Raw genomic sequence first — 22,167 nt, 5'->3', positions numbered from 1 at the left:
GATGGTAGACCCAGTTCTGAGGCCACTGGGAGAGGGAATAGAGAGAGCTCAGTTATTGTGGATGACTTTGCGGATCCAGTCTGTATAGTGGGAAACCCTGGTGTAGTAGCCAATATCACCTCTCAGAATACATCCTGCTGACCAAGATAGGATCCCGTGGAGCTGATTCTGGCACAGGATTGGGGCAGCAGCTAATTCCTGTTAGGAAAAGGACAGATGGGTCAGGCAGGATAGCCAAAACAAAGATGACCTAGTACCTAGAGCCAAGTCCCTGAGGGGTCCGGAATAGAAAGACTTAGGTGATAAGGACTGGGAGAAATGTCTGGTGGACATCTTGGGCCCATCCCAGCACTCATTCTAGGCCACATCAGAGTTAGCCATGAAGAAATAAGAACACTCTGAGATGTATCTGCCCTGGCATCTATGTTCATTCATTATTGAAAAGACACATTCTTTCCTGGATCCCATTTACCTTTATCTCTTCTTGAATGTAGAGACAGGAAATTAGATTGGCTGAGGGAGATATGTGGACCCCAAAACAGTGTCCTAGACCAAACTCAAACGGGGCAGAGGGAAAAGAGTTACCTTACATGTGTGTGTGTTCTCCAGAGATGATCCTGCACAGAACATGTTCTCTGTGATTTTAACAGGAATTTGTCCTACAGGAGACTCTTGGCAGTCATCATTAGAGAACCAAAAGACAGTCTGGTTTAGCTGGATATCAGGCTCTGTGTCTATGAACATGAGCGTGCGCGCACACACACACACAGAGAAAGAGAGAAAAGTCTTTGTTTCTCTTTGATCCTTAACATGTTCATCTCCCTTTCTTCTCCCCTTCTCTCCCTCTTTTCTGTTATTAACCTCTCCATCATTCAGTGAAAGAAAAAGCCAAAATGAAAAGGAACCAGAGAAGAAGGAAACAATGAAATGAGAAAACCATGATCTGGTCCCAGTGTTGTAAACTGCATACCTTGGGCTTGTATGTGCATGCTTTTTTTTTTTGTTGTGAATGCTTGTCTCTAAGTTTCTAATGAATAAGTCACACTTAGCATCACCAGTGGGATTACTTGCCTACCCCTTCCTCACCCAGACACATTTTTGCCCTCACCTCGGGGATGAATGAGTCAAGAACACTGGACTCCAGAGACCTCCAGCCATAAACAGTCATGTTACCAGCTTGGGCCTCAATTTCCAAATAAATAAAACTAGAGGTTAAGATATTATAAGTTCTCAGGTTTCTTCCAATTCTCATGACCTATAATAAAAATTATATGATAATCCTCTTTGAGTGGATACTTAAGGAGCACTAAGGGTCTGTCTTGAGGGCCACTCACTGGAATTCTTCCATTCCCAGCCCCAGCCAGAGACTGTGCACTTTTCCCCTCTTCTGTCATCTGTGGTATTGGGCAGAACCACCAGCTTCACCTGATCGTTGAGCTTTTGGGGATGATTCAGCTTGATAAGCATGAGGTCATGCTCAGCAGAATCCCGGATAAAATCTGGGTGTTGGACAGTAAGCATGGGTCTTAAGTTTCCAATCTTGTTTTGGAAACTCTCTTTTGAAGCAGCAATGTTTATCTCAAGAAATCTGGAACAGGCCATGAAGGATTAGATATTATTCTATTGTTCACCTTGTATCCTTTCTCCCCCAACTTGCTTTGTGACTTTGTATGAATTTCTTCCATAACTTGCCAAGACCTCCATTTCCTTGTCTGGCAAATGAGCAATTTCCACTGCACTTCTATAACTCTTTGATCTGTACCACATTGTATATAGGCTTTTCTTCCTATTGATTCATCCCTTAGTCCTCAGCTTCCCCAGTTCCTTCTGTCTACATCATCCCACCCAGAAATCTAGCTCATAACCACCTAGATCTATTTCCTGCTTCCTTCCAATCACTTCTCAGGCTTGAGAGCTCCTGGGCAAGTTTCTTCAGGGCTGAGCCTCAGTACCCCCTTAGCAATCTCAGTGACTAAGGGGGACTACCTCTCCCTCTAGGACTCCCATTACTCACGGCAAGAAGCAGTGGGCTGCAGTGAGAACCCACTGTTTGTGGATCAGGGTCCCCAAACAAGACTCATATTCTGAATTCAGGAAAACCAAAAAGGTTGGTACAGTTTTGATGTCCATCTGATTGAACTGCTGGGCTAATTTTACTTGTATCGGTGTTGGTTTTACAGTTATTGTTGTTACTACTGTCAGATAGGGGAAAGGAAGACAGAATTTTAGAGACAGGCAGATATTCCAGAAGATAGGAGTCTGAAACACTTTATGTGGAAGTGCTTTGAAATGGTCAATGTGTTATTGACATTTGAGGTGTTACTGAACAATTTCAGGGTCCTTCTGTTAATTTCCCCTTAGACTTCCCTCTGTATTTGTATCCTCCTTCTTTTTACTCCTCTTCTCCTTCCTTCAGCTTGATATTTCTTTTCCTTAAGCTTCCTTGCTAGCTATATAGCGAAATCACATTCTTTTGCCAACACCCACCATCCATTATGCCAAATCTTATTATCTCAGTCTGAATCTTCTCTTGCACCCATGAAGCCAGAGGAAAATCAGTGGGCTCTAGATATCTCTGAGTGGGCTAGGAAACTTTCAATCACCAGGATCCCAAATTCTTATCTTTCTAACTAATGTACTCTCCACCCATCTTAGCTAGACCCATTTCCTACACTTTCTTCCAATATGAACTTTTCAAAGTTTTAAGCCAAAATAGGAACCTGCACTCACCAGTCACTGTCAGAACACTGAAGACTAGAAAGAGATGTTTCATGTCTGTGATCTCCATGCCCTCTTGCAGTAAGAAGACCTGGGAAGGGAGTGAACTACTAACAAGCCTGATCTCCTAGAAGCTTTGCAAAGGGAGAAATATCAAGGTGGGGTGGGGATATTCAAGGGAGCAAAGTGCTCTAAACCAAGGGAGGATGGCATCAAAGGGAAGAAGGACAGCCAGACCTTATTTCTCTAGAATGTCTGCCCTCCCATTGTAGTCTGGGAAATTTTTCTAAGGTGAAATGCCTGACCATAGAGGGATATCCTGTAAGCCAAGAGCTTTATTAGCAAAGATATATCTCAACTGGCCAGTTGTGTCTGCCTTATTCCACTGTCTCCAGTAATACTTCAGCTGCCGGTTCCCTTACATTTACTCACCTGTCTTCACTTACTGTGGCTGATCTTCACCACTCTGTGTGACATTTACTAGCTCTCAAGTTCAAAATAAACTCCCTCCTCTGTGAGCTACACACCTCACCTAACAAATTGAGCCTTTCCCCATGTCACACTGACTCTTGCCCTAATGTCACACTGGCTCCACCCCATGGCATCCTTTCATGTCACAGTCCCCATACCATGTCATCTTCCCTCTAACCCCCACATACCACTGACCTCTCCCTGAAACTTTGCAGAGCCATGTAGAGACAGAAAGGGCTCAGCATGGAGTTCACTCAAAATGGAGTCAAAGATATAACAAGTAGAATGTATCAGTTGACTTTTGCTGGCAAATTTCCTCAAAACTTAGTGGTTTAAAATGGTAGTCAATTATTTGGTCATAATTCTGTAGGTTGCCTATTTGGGATGGTCTGAGATCTGATCTGAGATCAGCTGGCAGTCAATGGTCCCACAAACATGTCCAGTGGTTGGCTTGTTGTCAGCTAGAGTGATGAGGATAACTAGGCCATGTGTCTATCATCATCCAACAGGCTAGTCCAAGATCATTTATATGATGGTAGTTGCAAAGTTCCCAAGATCAGAAAAATGGTAAGTCCCAATGCCCAAATCTTCAAGCCTTTACTTATGTCATATTTGCTAATGTCCCATTGGTCAAATCAAGTTGCATGGCCAACTCAGATTCACAGGTAGAAAAGAGTCCACTACCTGATGGGAGAATGTGTAAAATCATATTACAAGGGCACAGATAGAAGAAGGGGCATAGTTTCTGGCCTTTTTTCTTGCCATTTTATTGTGTAAATTTTCAAACATAGAAAAAATTTAAAAACACTGTACTGTGAATACTGCCATGCCCACCACCTCTTTTCTTCAATTAACACTTTGCTATATTTGTGTTATTACATAGTTGTCAATCTATAGTTGTGATTTTGTTACAATCTACCACACAGAGGCAACCAGCTTAATCCCCTACAATCTGGCTTCCTCTCCCACCTCTCTGATAGCAACTCCTTTTCTCACGGCTGCCACCCTTACCATATAGCCCCTGAGTTGTTGTGATAGCTTTCAAACTGGCCTTCTTTGACAAGCTATCTCTTTCTCTATCCAATTTTGCCAGATTGATTTTTTTTTTATTAATTTGTCGTGCTCTTGCTTAAAAGCTTGCAGTTGTTCCTAGTGCCCATTACTTCATGTCTAAACTCCTCTGCTTAGCTGCCAAGGCCCTCAATAATCTGGTACTAACATGTGACTCTGTAGGAATATGACATAATGGGCAGAGTCAGAGTTCCTGGGCAATCTCAAAAGCAGCTTGTGTCCTTGAAAGATCTGTTGGTGAACTTCTTATCTCTCTCTGACCTACTCTAGTCCTTGTGTGTCCTAACGACTTTTAAAATTCGCCGTAATCTTTGGCTTTTAGCCCTCTTAGCTTGGCCCCACCTGGACATCTCCCATCAGCACCCCATAGGCACCAATTTCTGCTCTGACCTGGATATCTTCTCTTTGGATCCTTGTCAAAAATCCCATGACTTTCATTCTTCTACGGTCATCTGTTTCCCTACTGGTGAGAAAGGACTGGCTTCCCCCTCTGTCATTTGTCAAACAGTGGCCTGTTTTTGTTTTGTTTTGTTTTTAAAGATTTTATTTATTTATTTGAGACAGAGAGAATGAGAGACAGAGAGCATGAGAGGGAGGAGGGTCAGAGGGAGCCCGATGCGGGACTCGATCCTGGGACTCCAGGATCATGACCTGAGCCGAAGGCAGTCGCTTAACCAACTGGGCCACCCAGGCGCCCAACAGTGGCCTGTTTTGAATATATTCTTCTGATTGGCTGTGAGTCCTTGGCTTGTGTGAACCTTCCTGGGTTCACACAAGAAAGGATTCCCATCCAACCTCTGATTTGACTATACCTCTCACTATACTGAGGAGTAAGACCTTTCTCTGCTCCCTATCTGTGCTAAATCCTGTCTGGCACCCACTGAGCTCCACTTGTTCAGACTGGCTTTTAAGAGCCCCTCAGATTCCATTTGTGTCCACTGTCCCTCCCACCAAACTATTCCCTGGTGCATTATTTTTCTCTTTTCTCTACTATAGAATTTTCACTCTGGGTCAGCTAGTTTCTTTGGTATTCTTCACATAGACCATTTCTCTACATGCTTCCTTTCATTCTTTGGCTTACTGTATAGACATAATTGGGGGCATCTACCCTACCTCACCCCTTATCAGGGAGTCTGCTCCTGCCCATAACCCTTGCTAAATGACTCAAGCTTGGATGTCAAAGGGCCAGAATCTGGATCCTCAGAGACACTTCCTGGATCAATGTAGCTCTACTTCAATGCCCAAACCCAGTTTTGCCTGATCTGGGTGTGACACCTCCACATTCATAGCTCATCCTATCAGACACCCACATGCTTCTGGATGGTCTCAGACTTAAGAAGCTCCATTTACTTGGTTCATGACCTTGACTTAAGAGCAGGATTTGTATCTGACTCAACTCTGTGTCTCCAGATCCTAAAATAATACCTAGCACTGCATAGTAGATTTTTTTAAAAAAAGATTTTATTTATTTATTTGTCAGAAAGAGAGCACAAGTAGGGGGAGCAGCAGGCAGAGGGAGAAGCAGGCTCCCCACTGAGCAGGTAGCTTGATGGGGGGACTCCATCCCAGGACCCTGGGATCATGACCTGAGCCAAAGGCAGATGCTTAATTGACTGAGCCACCCAGGCGTCCCTGCATAGCAGGTTTTATACACACACACACTCATGCATACACATACATTTTTTGGATGAATGAGTGAATACTATCTATCTCCTGACTTAAAACTCCCAACAACCTGCCACACTGATCTGACCTCCAAATAATGTAAGCTCCCTGGCTTGCCTCAGGTCACTTCCTTGTGAGTTAATGGGAATAGCATTTCAAGATTATGGTCTTTGATTCCAAGGATCATGTATTAGACATCACTGGCATGAGATTTAATCTTTTTCTTTCTTTTAAAAGCTTAATTGAAATATAATGACATACAATAAATTGCACATATTTAAAATGTACAATTTGGTAAATAATGAGCATATTCCCAAAAGATTCCTTATGCCCCTTTGTAATTCCTCCTCTTTCCCTCCAACCTACCACCCTATCACTAGGCAGCCACTAATCTCTTTCTATCATTATAGATTAATTTGTATTTTCTAGAATATTAAATAAATAGAGTCATTACAGTCAGTTTTCTTTTTTGGTCTGGCTACTTTCACTCAGCATAATTAATTTGGATTCATACATATTGTTGTGTGACACTGGAGTTCATTTATTTTCACTGCTGAGTAGTATTCTATTGTATTGATATACCAAAATTTTTGTTTTTCTATTGATGGATATTTGGGCTATTTGCCGTTTGGGATTATACAAATAGAGCTTCTGTGAATGCTTTATATATGTGGATCTTTATGTAGGTGCATATGTGTATATATGTCTTTATGTAAACATATGCTTCCTTTTCTCTTGGGTAAATAACTAAAGATGAAATGGCTGGATCCTATATAGTAAGTGTACGTTTAACTTTTAAAGAAACTGCCAAGTTGTTTTCCAAAGTATTTTACATTCTTGGGGCCCCTGGGTGGCACAGTTGGTTGAGCTTCCAACTCTTGGTTTTGGCTCAAGTCATGATCTCAGGGTTGTGACATCCAGCTCCTCACTGGGCTCCGAGCTCAGCAAGGAGTCTGCTAAAATTTCTCTCTCCCTCTCCCTCTGCCCTCCCCCACTCTCTCTCTCTCTAAAGTGAATAAATAAATCTTTTTTTTTCTTACATTCTCACCAGAAGTGTAAGAGTTCCAGTTCCTCTATATCTTCACCAATACTTGGTGTGCTCAGTCTTTTAGAAACTTTTAAAATTTGACATATAGTTGACATATAACATTGTATTAATTTTAGGTGTACAGTGTGTTCAGTCTTTTTCATGTCAGCTATTCTCCTAACTGTGAAATAGTGTTTCAGTTTGGTTTTAATTTGCATTTCTCTATGATTAATGATGTTGAACATCTTTTCATGTGTGTATTTGCCATCCATGTATCTTCTTTGATAAAGTGTCTGTTCAAGTCTTTTGCCCACTTTTAAATTGAGTTGTTCCATTCTTTATAATTGAGATGGGAAGGGCTTTTAATATATTCTGAAAGGAGTTCTGCAATACTTCCTGTAGCTGGAGCAATGGACTCCTAGACCTGCTTGCTCCCAATTTTTGAATCTTTCTCCTTCCAAACCCCCGACTAAGCAGCTACACTATTCATCATTTGAGTCTTATGTTTTTATTTCAGGCTACTTTTCTTTCCACACAATGTAGATGACCAGATATACCACCAAAGCTCTTCCCATCATTGTGTCTTCTAGGGCCATCTTTGGATGGGGATTATAATATAGTGGTTAATTTCTGGCTTCACCACATACCAAGCTAATTCATTTGTGTATCAAGACATGTTTTTTTTTTTTCTTTTCCATGAGCTGATCATAAGGGAACTTGCCTGCCCCCACCCGCCCAAAAAAACCCACGAGTGTAAGCTGAGAGAGAAGCAATGGTGCCATAGTGGTGGATCTACACATGCACCTTACTTGTCCTTTGATGTACCACTTCTTCTTCTTCTTCTTTTTTTTAAGATTTTATTTATTTATTTGACAGAGAGAGACAGTGAGAGAGGGAACACAAGCAGGGGGAGTAGGAGAGGGAGAAGCAGGTTTCCTGTTGAGCAAGGGGCACGATGCAGGGCTTGATCCCAGGACCCTGGGACCATGACCTGAGCTGAAGGCAGACGCTTAACGACTGAGCCACCCAGGTGCCCCTGATGTACCACTTTTATCTCACTATGGACTTCTATTGGGCTCACATGACCTTACGACTTAGTGGATCTGACAGACACACCTTGTAACAAACAGTTCTGGCTGCATAGCCACTGAATGTCCCAAGATCAGGTGTTCTGTCTCTACCAGGGCCTAGTAGCACATCAGGAACTATATTTTGAATGGTGTTTGCTGTAGATGGTATAACATTGTTCCAGAGCTCTAACATCTACATCATGATTCTCTTACTAGGGCTTGCTGGGAACTCCATAAAATGTCTTTTCCCATCACAGATACCTCTAACAGCATAGTTCTGCCAGGCAGGATGGCTAAGGTCTCTCATGAGGTTATAGGCAAGATGCTCTCCAGGGCCACAGTCATCTGAAGGCTTGACTGAGGCTCATTCACATGGCTTTTGGCAGAAGGCCTCAGTTCCTTTTCACATAAATCTCTCTGAAAGGGCTGCTTCAGTGTCCTTATCATATGGTACTCAACCTCCCTCACAGTAAGATCCGAGAGAGCAAGGAATGAAGTTGTAATGTTTTAAAAGTCACATATCATCACTTCTGCAATATTCTATTTGTTAGAAGTAAGTCACTAAGGCCAGCCCACACTCAAGGGGACAGGAATTAAGCTCTGTCTTTTGAAGGAAGAAATATCAAATAATTTGTGGGCATACTTAAAAACAACCACATATGGTATCTTCAATATTGTGATGATATGCAGAATGTCTAGGCAGTCTAGGTTCCTTTGGGTTATATTATGACAGAGAGCAAAAGAATTAACTGGTCAAGACTGTAAATGTTTGTGTCATTCACATACTTCTGTTCCCTTCCCTTGATAGGAATAGAAATGAATGCATTTGCTAATCAATGTAAGGTACCTGAGGCCATATTAATCTGTTCCAACAGAGATACTACGTCTGGCATAGCAACTGCAATCACAGCAACTGTTTGGTTGACTTTATTATTTCCCAGGATCAGACATTTTTGTAAGGGCCAGACTGGTGAATTAAATGGGGATAAATGAGGGCCATCACCCTGTATTCTTTAGGTCTTAAATGGTAGCACTAAACTCTGCCATTTGCCCCAGGACATGATACTGTTTTTAATTTACTATCATGTGAAGGGGCAAATCACTTTTAGATATTTCACTCTGTCTTCCCCACTAATACAGCTTTTATCCCACAGTACAAGAAATCAGTGTGGAGATTCTGCCAGTTACCAAGTATATCCATTCCAATTACACATTGGAGTACCAGAGAAATTACTCTTTCTTACTTTAGTTTTCTCCATAGCATTTATCACCATCTCTTAATAGTACTTATTAAGTACAACTTAATATACTTAATTCATTTTAATATACTTACTATATTTATTCATTTTATTATCTGTCTCCCCAGTGAATCTAATTTCCATAAGGACAGGCATTTTTTTTCTTTTTTTTGAAACTGATATATTTCCAATGCCTACAAATTGCCTAACACATCCCAGAAATATAGCTATAGCACATAGCAGGCATTCAGTAAATACTTGTTCAGTGAAAGAATAAATAGTGCCTGACTCTCAACATGAGTTCATTATTGTTATTGTTATAATTGCCCTAAGATTTTCCCATCTCTCCCAGCAAGTATGAATTCAAGTGTGAAACATTCACTCTGGAGCAAATTAGGGAAAGGTTTCTATAAGAGGATCAGAGACGACTGATGGCACCTCAGGTGTCCCATGGAACAGTATATGTGTTGGTGTTTGTCTGAGAGATGGAAGGCAGACCATGAGGGGAACCACTCCAGGGTCCTTGGCACTTTCCATCCTCTCTCCTCCCCTAATGTGAATTGAAGTACATATATTTAATCTCTCACATTTTTTAGTGGTAATTACTGTTTTTTTTTAGCCTCGTAAAATGGAATTTCTTGTTTTTAAAGCACTGAGCAATAAAATACTTAAATACTTTCAGGCTTTCTCTTTAAAAATTGAAAGATATGGCTATTGCCATATTTACTGGCGCTTAAAAGTGGATCCTCATTTCAAAGGAGGCATGTGCTTTTCTATTTTATCACAGTCCTCACCACTCTTCATTGCCTTTTTCACATGAAGGCTAAGTGACAGTTATCAGTCACCATGTATGAATCAAACCATTATTTTCTTAAAGTGAAGAAAAAGTGATATTGTTTATATAACCAAGTCCATACAAAAACTGGGAAGAACACAATGTAAACAGAGAGAAATACACATTTCAAGAAAAATGGGAATAGGGTTTTGGGGAGGTAAGAGAGAACAAAGATCATTCCTAAGCATTTAATATGTAATATGCAAACAAAGTATGACTATGTACATAGAGTGCAGTTCAAGATATAAGGACCTAAGTTTGAAACCCTCCCTCTAATCCAATAAAGAGGAATACAAAGTATATTTTACCTACTGTATAATTTGCAAGCTACTTTTTTTTTTTTAAATCTGTAGTTCACATTATCATGCATGGCAATTTTAGTGTTTTTTTTTTCATATTGACATCTTACCCCCAAGATAAATGTGCTACTTCAACTCCCAAGTTTTTCCCTTTAGAAATGGAAATAAAGACTCATTTCTAATTCATATGCTTCATCACTGTTGCTTCCTTATTTACATAAAAGTTTTGTAATTCTAGCTGAAGAACAATTTAATTAAAATCTTAACTAAGGACCCTCATTCTCTTAAATTTCAGTATGGGGAAGGGTAATTTATTCTTCCAGTTACTTTTAGTTGATGGTTTTAGGATCCAATAACTGTAATTACAACAGTGAAAGTAAAATTGCATACTGTAATTTGAATTCTGGGGTGTCCTTAGCTAGCAAATACACATGATGACTAAAAAAGGTAACTACATCAGGGATAATCATTTGGATGTTTCTTTTCTTTTCTTTTCTTTTAAAGATTTTATTTATTTTTACTTGACACAGAGAGAGAGAGATAGTGAGAGAGAGAGCACAAGCAGGGGGAGCAGCAGGCAGAGGCAGAGGGAGAAGCAGGCTGCCTGCTGAGCAAGGAGCCCGATGCGGGGCTCAATTCCAGGACCCTTGGGATCATGACCTGAGCCAAAGGCAGCCACTTAACTGACTGAGCCACCCAGGCGCCCCCATCTGGATGTTTCTTAAAAGGTCAAAGACAAATCCATCACCATCCCAGCATTAAATTAAGCTTAAATGGTAGGGTAGTGGTGCATATTTGTCAAAATCTCATAAGAAAACAAGAGTATTTTCATATTTATCTTAATATGTCTTTCTCCCTCTACCACCTTTCCCATCTTCATTCAAGCCAGTTATAAAAATAAGGCTGTTATTGAGCCCAATATTCACTGATAGCCAAGCAGGAAGCTTTTGGGTGTGAACCAGACTGGGGATGACTCACTGAAAGCCAAATGTTTGTATGGAAAGCTCCCCCTAAAATGGCACAAAAGCAAATATTTATAAACATGTTAAAAAAGCATTTTGGAACTCTTGGGAGGAGGGGTTAAAATATCGCCACCCATTCCTAATTACACCATTTTGATAAAACATTGCTTTGCTACCATTGTGCTGACCCAGGCTGTAAGCCTTTCAGAAACAAGGTTGCTATAATTGGTAGGACTGTCCTGACTCGCAGTATTTATTTTGAAATATGATTCTATTTTGATAACTTCAGCCCAATCTGTATTTTGAATGCATCAAAAATTCATGTGCTACTTGTGAAAGTTTTAAGTTTCCTATAGATATGTCTCAATTGCAATCTATACAGAGTTCATAAGAAAAGAGTGGTTGGTTACAAATGGAAATTTGTTTCTTTCTGAGCAAACTTTGACCTCAAATGGTATAAGCATATATTTAAATTCTGTACCTTAATGTTGTCTATTGTTTTATTTTTTATTATTTATAAATATTTTATTTATTTATTTGACAGAGAGAGACACTGCGAGAGAGGGAACACAAGCAGGAGGAGTGGGAGAGGGAGAAGCAGGCTTTCCACCGAGCAGGGAGCCCGATGTGGGACTTGATCCCAGGACCCTGGGACCACGACCTGAGCCGAAGGCAGATGCTTAACTACTGAGCCATCCACGCGCCCCTTGTCTATTGTTTTAAACACCTTTCTCTACTCCTCAAGCAAATAAGAAATGGTTGTTTTCATTCTGACAGATATTTTTGGCACATATCAGGTTCCTGCTTAGACTTATAAAGCCTTTGCTTGAGACCTTAGAGCCCATGACTGAGACTGTTCAGGGTCTATGGGAAGTCAGCTCCTGTTAGAAGCTACCTCTGAAGATGAGGTGATGATGGTGGTGGAAGTTTGGTGTTTTTTCCATCTGGTCCAGATTTGAAAAGGAACCAGGGGGACAGGAAGTGGGCAGGCCAAGAGGCCAGCCTTCCTGCTAAATCAAGCTGCCTACCCTTTTTGTGTGACCCCCTACAAGAGTTCTTAGGTTTGTTGGCTTATTTATTTTATTTTATTTTATTATTTTATTTTATTATAAAATATGGAACACCTCACAAATTTGTGTGTCATCCTTGCTCAGGGTCCATGCTAATCTTTCCTGTTATCATTTCAATTTTAGTATATGTGCTGCCAAAGGGTGCACTTGTTGGCATATTTTAAAAAGGACATTGAGCTACCAGGCATTGATGATTGAGCTCATTGAACTAAGCAGTGGTACTTTTTAGAATTTTGTCTTATATCCAAAAAACCAATGAGAAGTGGTTAGACTAGTGGCTATAAAGAGATATGAATACAGAGGCTAGTATCAAGGAGAGATAATATCATCTTTGATCTCCATATTTGGGACTAGTGTTATCTTCTTCTGTAGCAAAAACATCCTGACCAGATTAGTGTATAGGGACTCAGTTATAGATATAGCCCTGCTTCCTTTAGCCAAGATCATGAGAAAATGGGTTCTCTAGATAAGTGAATTTCCTAGATTTCTGAAGTTTCCCCCAGTAAGTACTAAAATTAAAAAAAAAAAAATTAACTACAGAAAATAGAAGGACCTCTGTGGAGTATGATTGAAGGGGTAGGGTCAGTTAAGTGAAAGTTTTTAGTTCTCCCCTTATGCTCCTCTATAAAGAATAAATTATTTATTTATTTATTTATTTATTTATTTATTTTAAAGATTTTATTTTATTTTGACAGAGAGAGACCCAGCAAGAGAGGGAGCACAAGAAGGGGGAGTGGGAGAGGGAGAAGCAGGCTTCCCGAGGAGCAGGGAGCCCGATGCGGGGCTCAATCCCAGGACCCTGGGATCATGACCTGAGCCAAAGGCAGACACTTAACGACTGAGCCACCCAGGCACCCCTATAAAGAATAAATTTTAAAATAAAATTAATACATATTATTTTATTATTTTTAAAAATTTACTTGGAACTATTTTCACACACATAAATGGGTTATGTATTTCTGACCTCTCAAACAGAGCCAAACTGAGTTTTCTTTTGATGATTATCATCATTATAAAACTCAATTCTTCTCTGTACCACAAAGCAATGGTACCCTCAAGTAGTCCTGGAGTGTACTGAATGGTTTATTCTCACACTAAATGTACTCAGACTTTTAATTTATTTCTCACAAATTTTTTTGCTGTCTGTTTTGCTGAGAGATTGTCAGCTGTCATTTCATCCTGACAGAATTCCACCTACCTTTAGCAGCCTCTCTTTTTAATCTGTTGCTTTAATTTGATGCTCCCTAACTGGCTGACTGGTTGGTAAGTCACATAAACAAAGTTGTTAATAATCCATGTAAAATTAAATTAAATGAGCATAGAGTGTATGCCCAAGGGTCACTCCCATGAGCAATGTACCCTTTAAAGTTTTAGTACATTTATTTGGAGATTTCAGTCTTATCCTTTCTATTTGGATTATAGCTGTGATTCAGATACTAGATGACACTGGATAAAAGAGTTATATATAAGTGAAATGATGTCCTGCTGTCATGTAATGAAATGAGTTGCATCCTTTTTTTTCCCTTGTGAAATTGCTCAGTAACAGTCCAGGTAGATTGCATGTGATATTAAATTGTAGTTATTCTCATTCTTTAGGCTAATTGAAATGATAGCCCTAAACATGTTGCCAGTTCTAGAATAATATTTAAATTAGAAATAATTGCCAGCATTTGGATAAGAATTCATTTATAGTAAATGTTTTCAAATGTGATAAATGCATATTTGGCCTTTGTCCTTGGTTCCCAACACAGAGCTTCTACCCTTAGAATTTCCTGAAAGAGTGTAGGGGGATCTTTTGTCATTCATAAGACTCTTTCAACCACAGCAGAGTTGTATATGTTAATGGGACGACTCTTGGTGGGCTCCTAGGTAGCTTTAGGATGGGGACTGGTTGCCAGAGAAGCCAACCTTGTTAGTGTGTTAGAACTTCCAGCCCCATCCTGCTGACATACAGGGAGGGGAGAGAAGCTGGAGATTGACTTAATCACCAATGGACAATAATTTACTCAATCATGCCTATGTAAGGCAACCTCCATAAAAACCACTAAATGATTGGGTTCAGAGAGCTTCCTGGTGGGTGAACATATAGAGGTGTTAAGAAGGTGATATGCCCGAAGAGGGCATGCAAGCTTTTTGCCCCCACCCCACCTTATATTTTGCCCAAGCAGGCTTTTGGCTGTTCCTGAATTGTATCCTTTGTAATAAACCAGTAAATAGCAAGTAAACTGTTCCTGAGTTCTGTGAGCCATTCTAACAAATTATGGAACCTGAGAAGGGGGTCATGGGAACCCCTAATTTACAGCCTGTCCATCAGAAATATGGTTGGCCTGGGATTTGTGATTAGTGTCTGAAGTGGGGGCAGTTTTGTGGGAATGAGCCTTAACATGTCTACTAACTCTGGTAGTTAGTGCCAGAATTGAATTGTAGGACACACAGTAGGTACCTGGAGAGTTGGAAAATTGGCTGGTGTAAGGAAAAAAACCTACACATTTGATGTCAAAAGTGTTTTTGAGTGAAAAACTGCTCACCAGGCTTTTATGATCTCAAATGCTTGAATATGTGTCAGGTTTGCCAAATCCATATAAAAAAAACATACATGTAGGCTCTCGTCTACTGGGTAGATCAGACAAGACTCAGCTGACTCACAGATACATGGAAATAGATCAAACAAGTAGCATGTGTTTGAAAGGAACATTTTAGTTAGACAGGGAGTGGGGATTTTTTGACAATTGTTCTGAATGTGAGTCAGAGTGTAGGTTTGCGTGGGTGAGTGTGTGGGTGGATACATCTGTGGGTGTCAGAAAGAGACAGCCAGAGATAGATGGCTGTAGTTTTGTAGCTAGTAAAATGACTATAATAGTAAAGTAAATTTAAAGATACAGACCTTCATGGAGCCTTTAAAATAGTTTTAGCTAAACAATGTCAACAGAAGATTTATTTAAAATACCAATCGCGGGCGCCTGGGTGGCTCAGTTGGTTAAGCGACTGCCTTCGGCTCAGGTCATGATCCTGGAGTCCCGGGATCAAGTCCCACATCGGGCTCCCTGCTCAGCAGGGGGTCTGCTTCTCCCTCTGCCCTCTTCCCTCTCGTGCTCTCTGTCTCTCATTCTCTCTCTCTCAAATAAATAAATAAAATCTTTAAAAATAAAATAAAATAAAATAAAATAAAATAAAATAAAATAAAATACCAATCGCTTCCCACAAAGAGTTTAAATTACCTTACACAGTAACAGGCAATTTTCATTTATCACTTACTTGAAATTTGGTAATTATCACAAGTGAAATCTTACACTCCTGGTAGCCAAAACTTTTTAAAAATGGGAAAATTGAAATAAATTGGCTGAATTGCTTATCTAGAAAATGACCTTCGGCTGGCTGTTCATAGCATAAGGCATGACAGCAAATAAGTTGCAAAGGAAAAAGAAGCTAAAATGGGTAATAGGATAAGAAAAATTTTATCTATAGCTATAACAAGATGATTTCTGATATAGTTAACTACATGCAATAATTGGGCAATACAAAAGTATGAAAAGATAGAGAACTGGTGTTATAACTGGTTGCCTGGTTTTATCTGGGAGAGTAATGATGCCAGTGAAGTGGAGTCTACGCACAGAGACTCCATTTAACAAATTCAGATTCTGTTTTTGGCAATTCCATTATTGTATCCGTGGATCCTGCTAAGTGTGAAGTTATGGGCAAGTCCAGAGCCCACAAAGCTATTTGGAATATCACTTGAAACTAAATAAAGCAAATAATTCCAGAATGAAAGAGCAACTCACATATTTGAGCCTCTATGATGTGCTTCCTCGCTGAAATTAACAACCCTGCATCTGCCCTCCAGGAGTTCAGCCCTTGAATTAAACAGATAAAGAAGCTGATAAGCATTGTTTGTGTTAGGTGCTATTACAATACAGGTCAATGGAGCAAACAATTATTAATTCTTTGTTCACTAACAGTGATTTTCTTTCCAAAATAGATATACATTTTTCTAATTATAAAAATAATACAAGTTCATTATAAGAGAATTCAGATATGATAGAAAAGTATCATTCATTGATTTAAGAGAATTCATTTAAAGCTATTAAACACTAAAGGAGCAAAGGGTCTGTGCTTCATTTTATATTCTCTCCTTGTAAACTAACTTCTCCACTCCTTGCCATGTATCACTTTTCATTATTAACTGGTGGAAAATAAGTGATACAATGTACTTGCCTAGCAGGGCAAGAAACCCGACTCATTCTTTCTCTTTACCACCTTTATGTCTATACGCCATTATTGGTTCTCACATAGTATAAGTGTAATTTAAATTTATTTCATAAGCTACTTGGGGGCTAGAAAAATCCAAAAAACTACATCTGCCTCTTATTCATGTTGGTAAGATCACTCCTGCACTCCCAATAAGGGAACTCTTACCTCTCTGCATTCTAAAGCCCTATTTGTTATCTCACCTTTTCCTTCATAGCTGGGAAGTCAGATATCATGTAACGAGTCTGAGGATGATTAATGGTGGCTTTGAGCTGCTGATGTGGAGGGTGCAAGATACAGAGAATTGTGTGAGCCTTGCTTTGGGACAAGATAGGTTTATGTTGCAGTTATCCAATTAATCTGAAACCCCAGTGCTTAACACAAGAAAGGTTTAATTCTTGCTTGTGCCGCATATGCATTACAGATGGGGAGGCAGTCTTAAGCAAGGATGAGGATGATGGAGGCTCTGCCATCTTGTGGCTGCACCAGCTCCCGGGTCACTGCCCCAGGGAAATAGAGACAAGAGAATCTCAGGTGGGCTTTTCACCACTCCCACCCAGAAGAAATACCTGGGGCTTCTGCTCACATTTCATTGGCCACATGGTCTTCCTAACTTCAAAGGAGCTAGGAATTTGGGAAATAGATGGAATGATTGGTTAAAACGGTCTCTCTCTTAAACCTAATGTGCATTTCTGACCACAGGCTGACATCATCCAAAATCAAAGAAGTGATATTAAGTTATTTACTTATGTCTATTTTCTACTCCATTGGCATGAATATTTGAGTGTGAGATGTATGTAGAGAAGAATACATCTTACACATGAGGACAGTTTTCTATATGTAATTACTGTATATATAATAGCTTATTATTTTCCACAATAGGTATCCAAAAAGGAGGACGATTATTGTGAAAGAGAAAATACTACTAAGCCCTAATTTTTTACCACTAATTCCAATGTAGGTTGACTAAAAGCAGCAACATGCCTGAATTTGTCAGGCTAGACTACTTTCTGTAACAATTAGTTAACCTCTGGTCTTTAGAATTCTGGGTAATTTTTTCTTTTGTTTATCTGAATTTTATAGTTTTTCTATAATCTCCGTGGCTTAAGAAAACAGAATTTTCTGTTTAAGGAAACAGAATTTATTAATTGCATACGTTAACAATTTAGTGTGGGGATTTGACAAATGGCCTTCCGTGAGGTGATTTAGGGACCTGGGTTCCTCCTTCCTGAGACTTTGCCATCCTCCAAGGTTTCCAAAGCCTCTGCATCAAGCAGACAAAGGAAGAGAACCATGAAGAGGATGGGGACCAGGCTTCACAGAATATTATCATTCCCACCCACATTGTGTTAGCCAGAAATCACGATCAAACTTAGCCTCAGGGAGCCTGGGATATGTAGTCTGGCTGTGTGCATAGAAAGGAAAGAAATCAGTTTGGTGAGTATCTACTACAATGTCCCTCACATGACCTAAATAAATAAATAAGGAGAAGAAAAACTAAGGAATCTGATTAGAGTTGGAGCTGTCTGGGAGAAAGAACAGTATTTCTCTTGCTTTATCCTTATCTCCTTCATTTATAGCTCTATGTTGCTTCTCCACAAGTTCTTCATTTTATTTTTTTAACCAGTTTTTAAGAATTTTAATATTCCGCTTTGTTGAGAGTGTACAGAAATGAACATGATGACACTCCGTTGGTTGGAATGTAAGCTGATAATCTTACTGAAGGGAAATTTATCTATATGAATCAAAAACCTAAAAAAAGGGTATAGCTAACAATTCTATTTCTAGAATTTTATCCAGGGGAAATAAACAGGTAATATAAACAGATGCATGTACAAGTATATTTAGCGTAGTATTGCTAATAATGCCGAAATACTTTTATGACCTAAGTGTCCAGCAATTGAAGGTAAATTAATGCTACTTCTAATAAAATATCATGTGGCCATGAATTACCATAAATATCTGTATAGTGAGATCAAACAATGTTCCTTATACATTCTATAAAAATATGTTTACAAATCTCTATGTCTGGAATATTTCCATTTTGATTTTTTAAAAAATGATTATATATAACACACAATATATATCAAATCAAAATCAAAATGGAAATATGCTAGACATAGGTTTATAAACTGATATCTTATATATGTAAAATTTTTGCTTATCTGTGTTTTTTAATTTTCTGACATTAACAAGTAATATTTTTCTAAAAAAGAAATTTAGTTTTTATTTTATTTATTTTATTTATATTTTTAAAATTTTTATTTATTTATTTGAGGGAGAGTGCCATGCAGAAGCAGGGGGAGGGGAAGAGGGAGAAGGAGAAGCAGATTCTCTGTTGAGCAGGGAGCCCTCTGCAGGGCTGATCCCAGGACCCCGGGATCATGACCTGAGCCAAAGGCAGATGCTTAACCGACTGAGCCATCCAAGCACCCTTAGTTTTTATTTTAAAGCAAAAAACGAAAACCCCTACATTTAAAACAGAAACAGAGTTTTAATCCATACACATCTCAAAGAAAACAAAACAAAACAAAATACCAACTGATTACCCAGACTGGCTCTATCTTCCAGGCCTCCATGCCTGAGCACCTGGAGCAGTCCTAACCTTCAGGGTGGGGGCAGGTGGGTGGCATGGGGATTGGGGAACCAAGATCTTGGTAGGCCCTTGTCTCAGTGCCTGGCTTAGACAAACTGTGGAGTCCACGCATAGCTGCTGTTCTTCATTCCTCACCTCCCTCATTCTGACAATAGTCTGCTTTCTTTCTTCTGAGTAGGAAACCTGCAGAGGCAGCTGGCTTGTGATATTTTGTGTGGGCATGTGAGTTATATGCAAATCACATGGAAAGACAGTCAGAATCTTTTCTCAGATGGTCCAAGAATATTTGTCTATTTGTCCTGAGTCTGTATTATACCTAAAATAGGGCACATACTTCTGAGATTTTGCTTACTTAATTTCTTCCAGAATTAAGTCAAGCTGCTGTCAGAAGAGGTTTCAGCTTTTTAAGTTCACTATTCATTTTGGAGTTATCCATGCATGCATGCATGCTTACAAAAGTTAAATTATTTTCAAAGATAGAATAATTTTTCTACCACAATTGAATTCAAAGTAAGTGAAGAGCCAGAACATGATAATTTCATCTAAGAATCAACATTCTTTATGTTCAAATAATGTAATATGGACTTACAACAGTCGAATGACAAAAACATTTTTAATTGCGTGAGGTATTAAAAATAGTGATTTTATGAACTGTAGACTTCGCTCAGCAAAATCATGTATCTCTGTCACTTACATACACACAAACACACACCCCAAATGTTATTAATATCTGTTAAAATTATAAGTTATACTTATTTAAAAATTAACTGAAAGTAGTGTACTTTTTAAAAGATAATACCTATACTCAAAAATCAAAGCCAATCTTGGTTTTCCATTAAAGACCAACTTTTATCCAATCAGTACACTCTCTTCAGAAAACTACTGTATTATGGAACTCAGAAAAAAAACAGAACCCACCAAGATGTCAGTTTGCTAAATTTTAACAGCTTATACTAGCCTAGGCTATTTTTTGGTTTTTCAAAACAGGTCGAAAAAGAGGAAGTATCGATAATTGCATGTACCTCATTCTGATTTTACTGGTTAGCAGTGAGAATTCTTTTTCCTAACAGAGAAGGATAAGATGTCAACTCTCACAGTCATTCAGGATTTTCATTGGAGGTAGAAGGGAATTAGCCCCTGAGGGGAAGAAAATAGAGTGCCAGTGCTGGGGTGGAAAGGCCCGGGAAAGAGACTAGAGACGGGGCCCTTCTGCCTCCATCGGGAGCTCCCTGGTAGACTCTAGCTAAGTGCTGCCATAAGCAACTCTCTGCTAAGGTATAGCTTTTGCCACCACAAAGGACACCAGGACCAACACAAAAGGTATGTCCCGGGTGAAGCCTTGCACTCAGGCCTCAATGTTACTGCTCCTCTTGAAGATCTTGTCTGTCTTCTTATCACAGGCTACTCCCTTTGAGAACCAGTTCTAAATGCTGATCATCCGCTCCTGACTCACCATTCCCAGCATCTCACTTCCTCAGCTTGACCATCTGTAAAAAGACCTTGAGGTCAGTCTGGGGCTTCCCTCCTCAACCTCAGTCCCCAGCTCAGTGCCAGTGGGCATGTACCTTCCCACTGCAGAATTCAGACAGTGTGTGAGGAGGGTTCACTGTATTTGGGCAGAAAGAAGACACAGAAAGAAGCTCACTGAACTCACTGGAGAATTCTAGAATTGGGGCCAGTCAGAAGGGCTAGTGCAATTACAAAGGTAATCAAGTGTATAGCTTGTTCTCTGATAACCAGAGATCATATCGTAACAGGTGAGAGAAAAGAGGAAAATCTGGCAACTCAAGCTTTTTCTGATTTGAACCTCTTTGACAAAGAAGCTGTATGATGTTTTCTTATGACAGCCACTCATCTTCCCACTCACTCATTTCACCTATCCTCCAATCCCCTCCCTTCCATACAACTCTTAGCTTCCAACACTTATCTTTTTGCTCACTACCTGATTCTCCCACTATCAATCAGTGAACCCCTCTACATGCCCTTGAACCCGTTTGCTGTTACGTCACACATCATGATTTCTGTGGGGTGTCTTTGTGTGTGTGTATAAGCATGTAGAACATGCTTTTCAGTAGGTGAACAGATTCTTTGGTTAACCTGTGTAGCCATATTATTACATCATGTAATGTGTAGGTGTATGCACCTCTCCTGTGTGAATGGTTGAATTCTGATGGTGGTTTAAAATCAACCATCTGTATATACAAAGTGCAGATTGTAGGTATGTAGGTATGTACAAGAGGTATATAATTCTTGTGTTTATCTGGGTATCTGTGTTTAGGTACCTGGGTTGGGTTTATGCACCTATAAGTCTGCATATGTATACATCTGCATGCATGTCTCAAGGCATAGTCAATGGCTTTCTACAAAGGAAGCTATCTCCAAATCTTCCTATCTAGCTATGTTACCTTCTCATGGCGGGGGTGGAGGGGGGGATTTTATTGTAGTTAAAATATATGTAACATAAAATTTACCATTTTAGTCCATTTTAAGTGTACAATTCAGTGGCATTAATTACATTCACAACATTAGACAAATAATCACCACTTCCTATTCCCAACACCCAAACAGAAACTGTGACTATTAATCAATAACTCCCTTCTCCTAACCCCTGATAACATCTAATCTACCTTCTGTCTCTATGAATTTGTCTATTCTAGATATTTCATATAAATGGACAATTATATAATTGTCCTTTTTGTGCCTGGCTTATGTTACTTAGCATAATGTTCCCAAGGTTCATCCATGTTGGAGCATGTATCAGAACCTCATTCCTTTTTTATGGCTGAATAGTATTCCATTATGTATATATGCCACCTTTTATTTTTCCATTCATTTGTTGATGGACACTTAAATTGTTTCTACTTTTTAGCTATTGTGATAATGTTGCAATGAACATTGGT

General features: G+C 39.4%; 1 long non-coding RNA gene and 1 other non-coding gene across 5 annotated transcripts in view; both read right to left on the bottom strand.

Moving 5' to 3' along the window:
* LOC118012211 overlaps nt 1-22,167 on the bottom strand; it is a 201,978-nt gene that overhangs the window by 68,386 nt on the left and 111,425 nt on the right. For 2 of the 4 annotated variants that reach the window (XR_004679639.1, XR_004679640.1), the window contains exon 3: nt 16,206-16,277. The exons of 1 other annotated variant lie outside the window; for it this stretch is intronic. This is a non-coding gene — a long non-coding RNA (uncharacterized LOC118012211). Of the gene's footprint in view, nt 1-15,644; nt 16,278-22,167 lie in introns of those variants that run through there. One more of the 4 variants, XR_004679638.1, reaches the window with a different exon arrangement.
* On the bottom strand, nt 12,466-12,573 carry LOC118012707. Its single transcript, XR_004679779.1, has one exon. It is a non-coding gene; the product is annotated as a U6 spliceosomal RNA (small nuclear RNA).

This window comes from Mirounga leonina, unplaced genomic scaffold (assembly GCF_011800145.1).
Source record: "Mirounga leonina isolate KUSES-001 unplaced genomic scaffold, KU_Mleo_1.0 Mir_151, whole genome shotgun sequence".
NCBI classification, from domain to species: Eukaryota; Metazoa; Chordata; class Mammalia; order Carnivora; family Phocidae; genus Mirounga; species Mirounga leonina.
The sequence above is the reverse complement of the archived record's forward strand: the minus strand, read 5'-3'. Positions and strand labels throughout refer to the sequence as shown.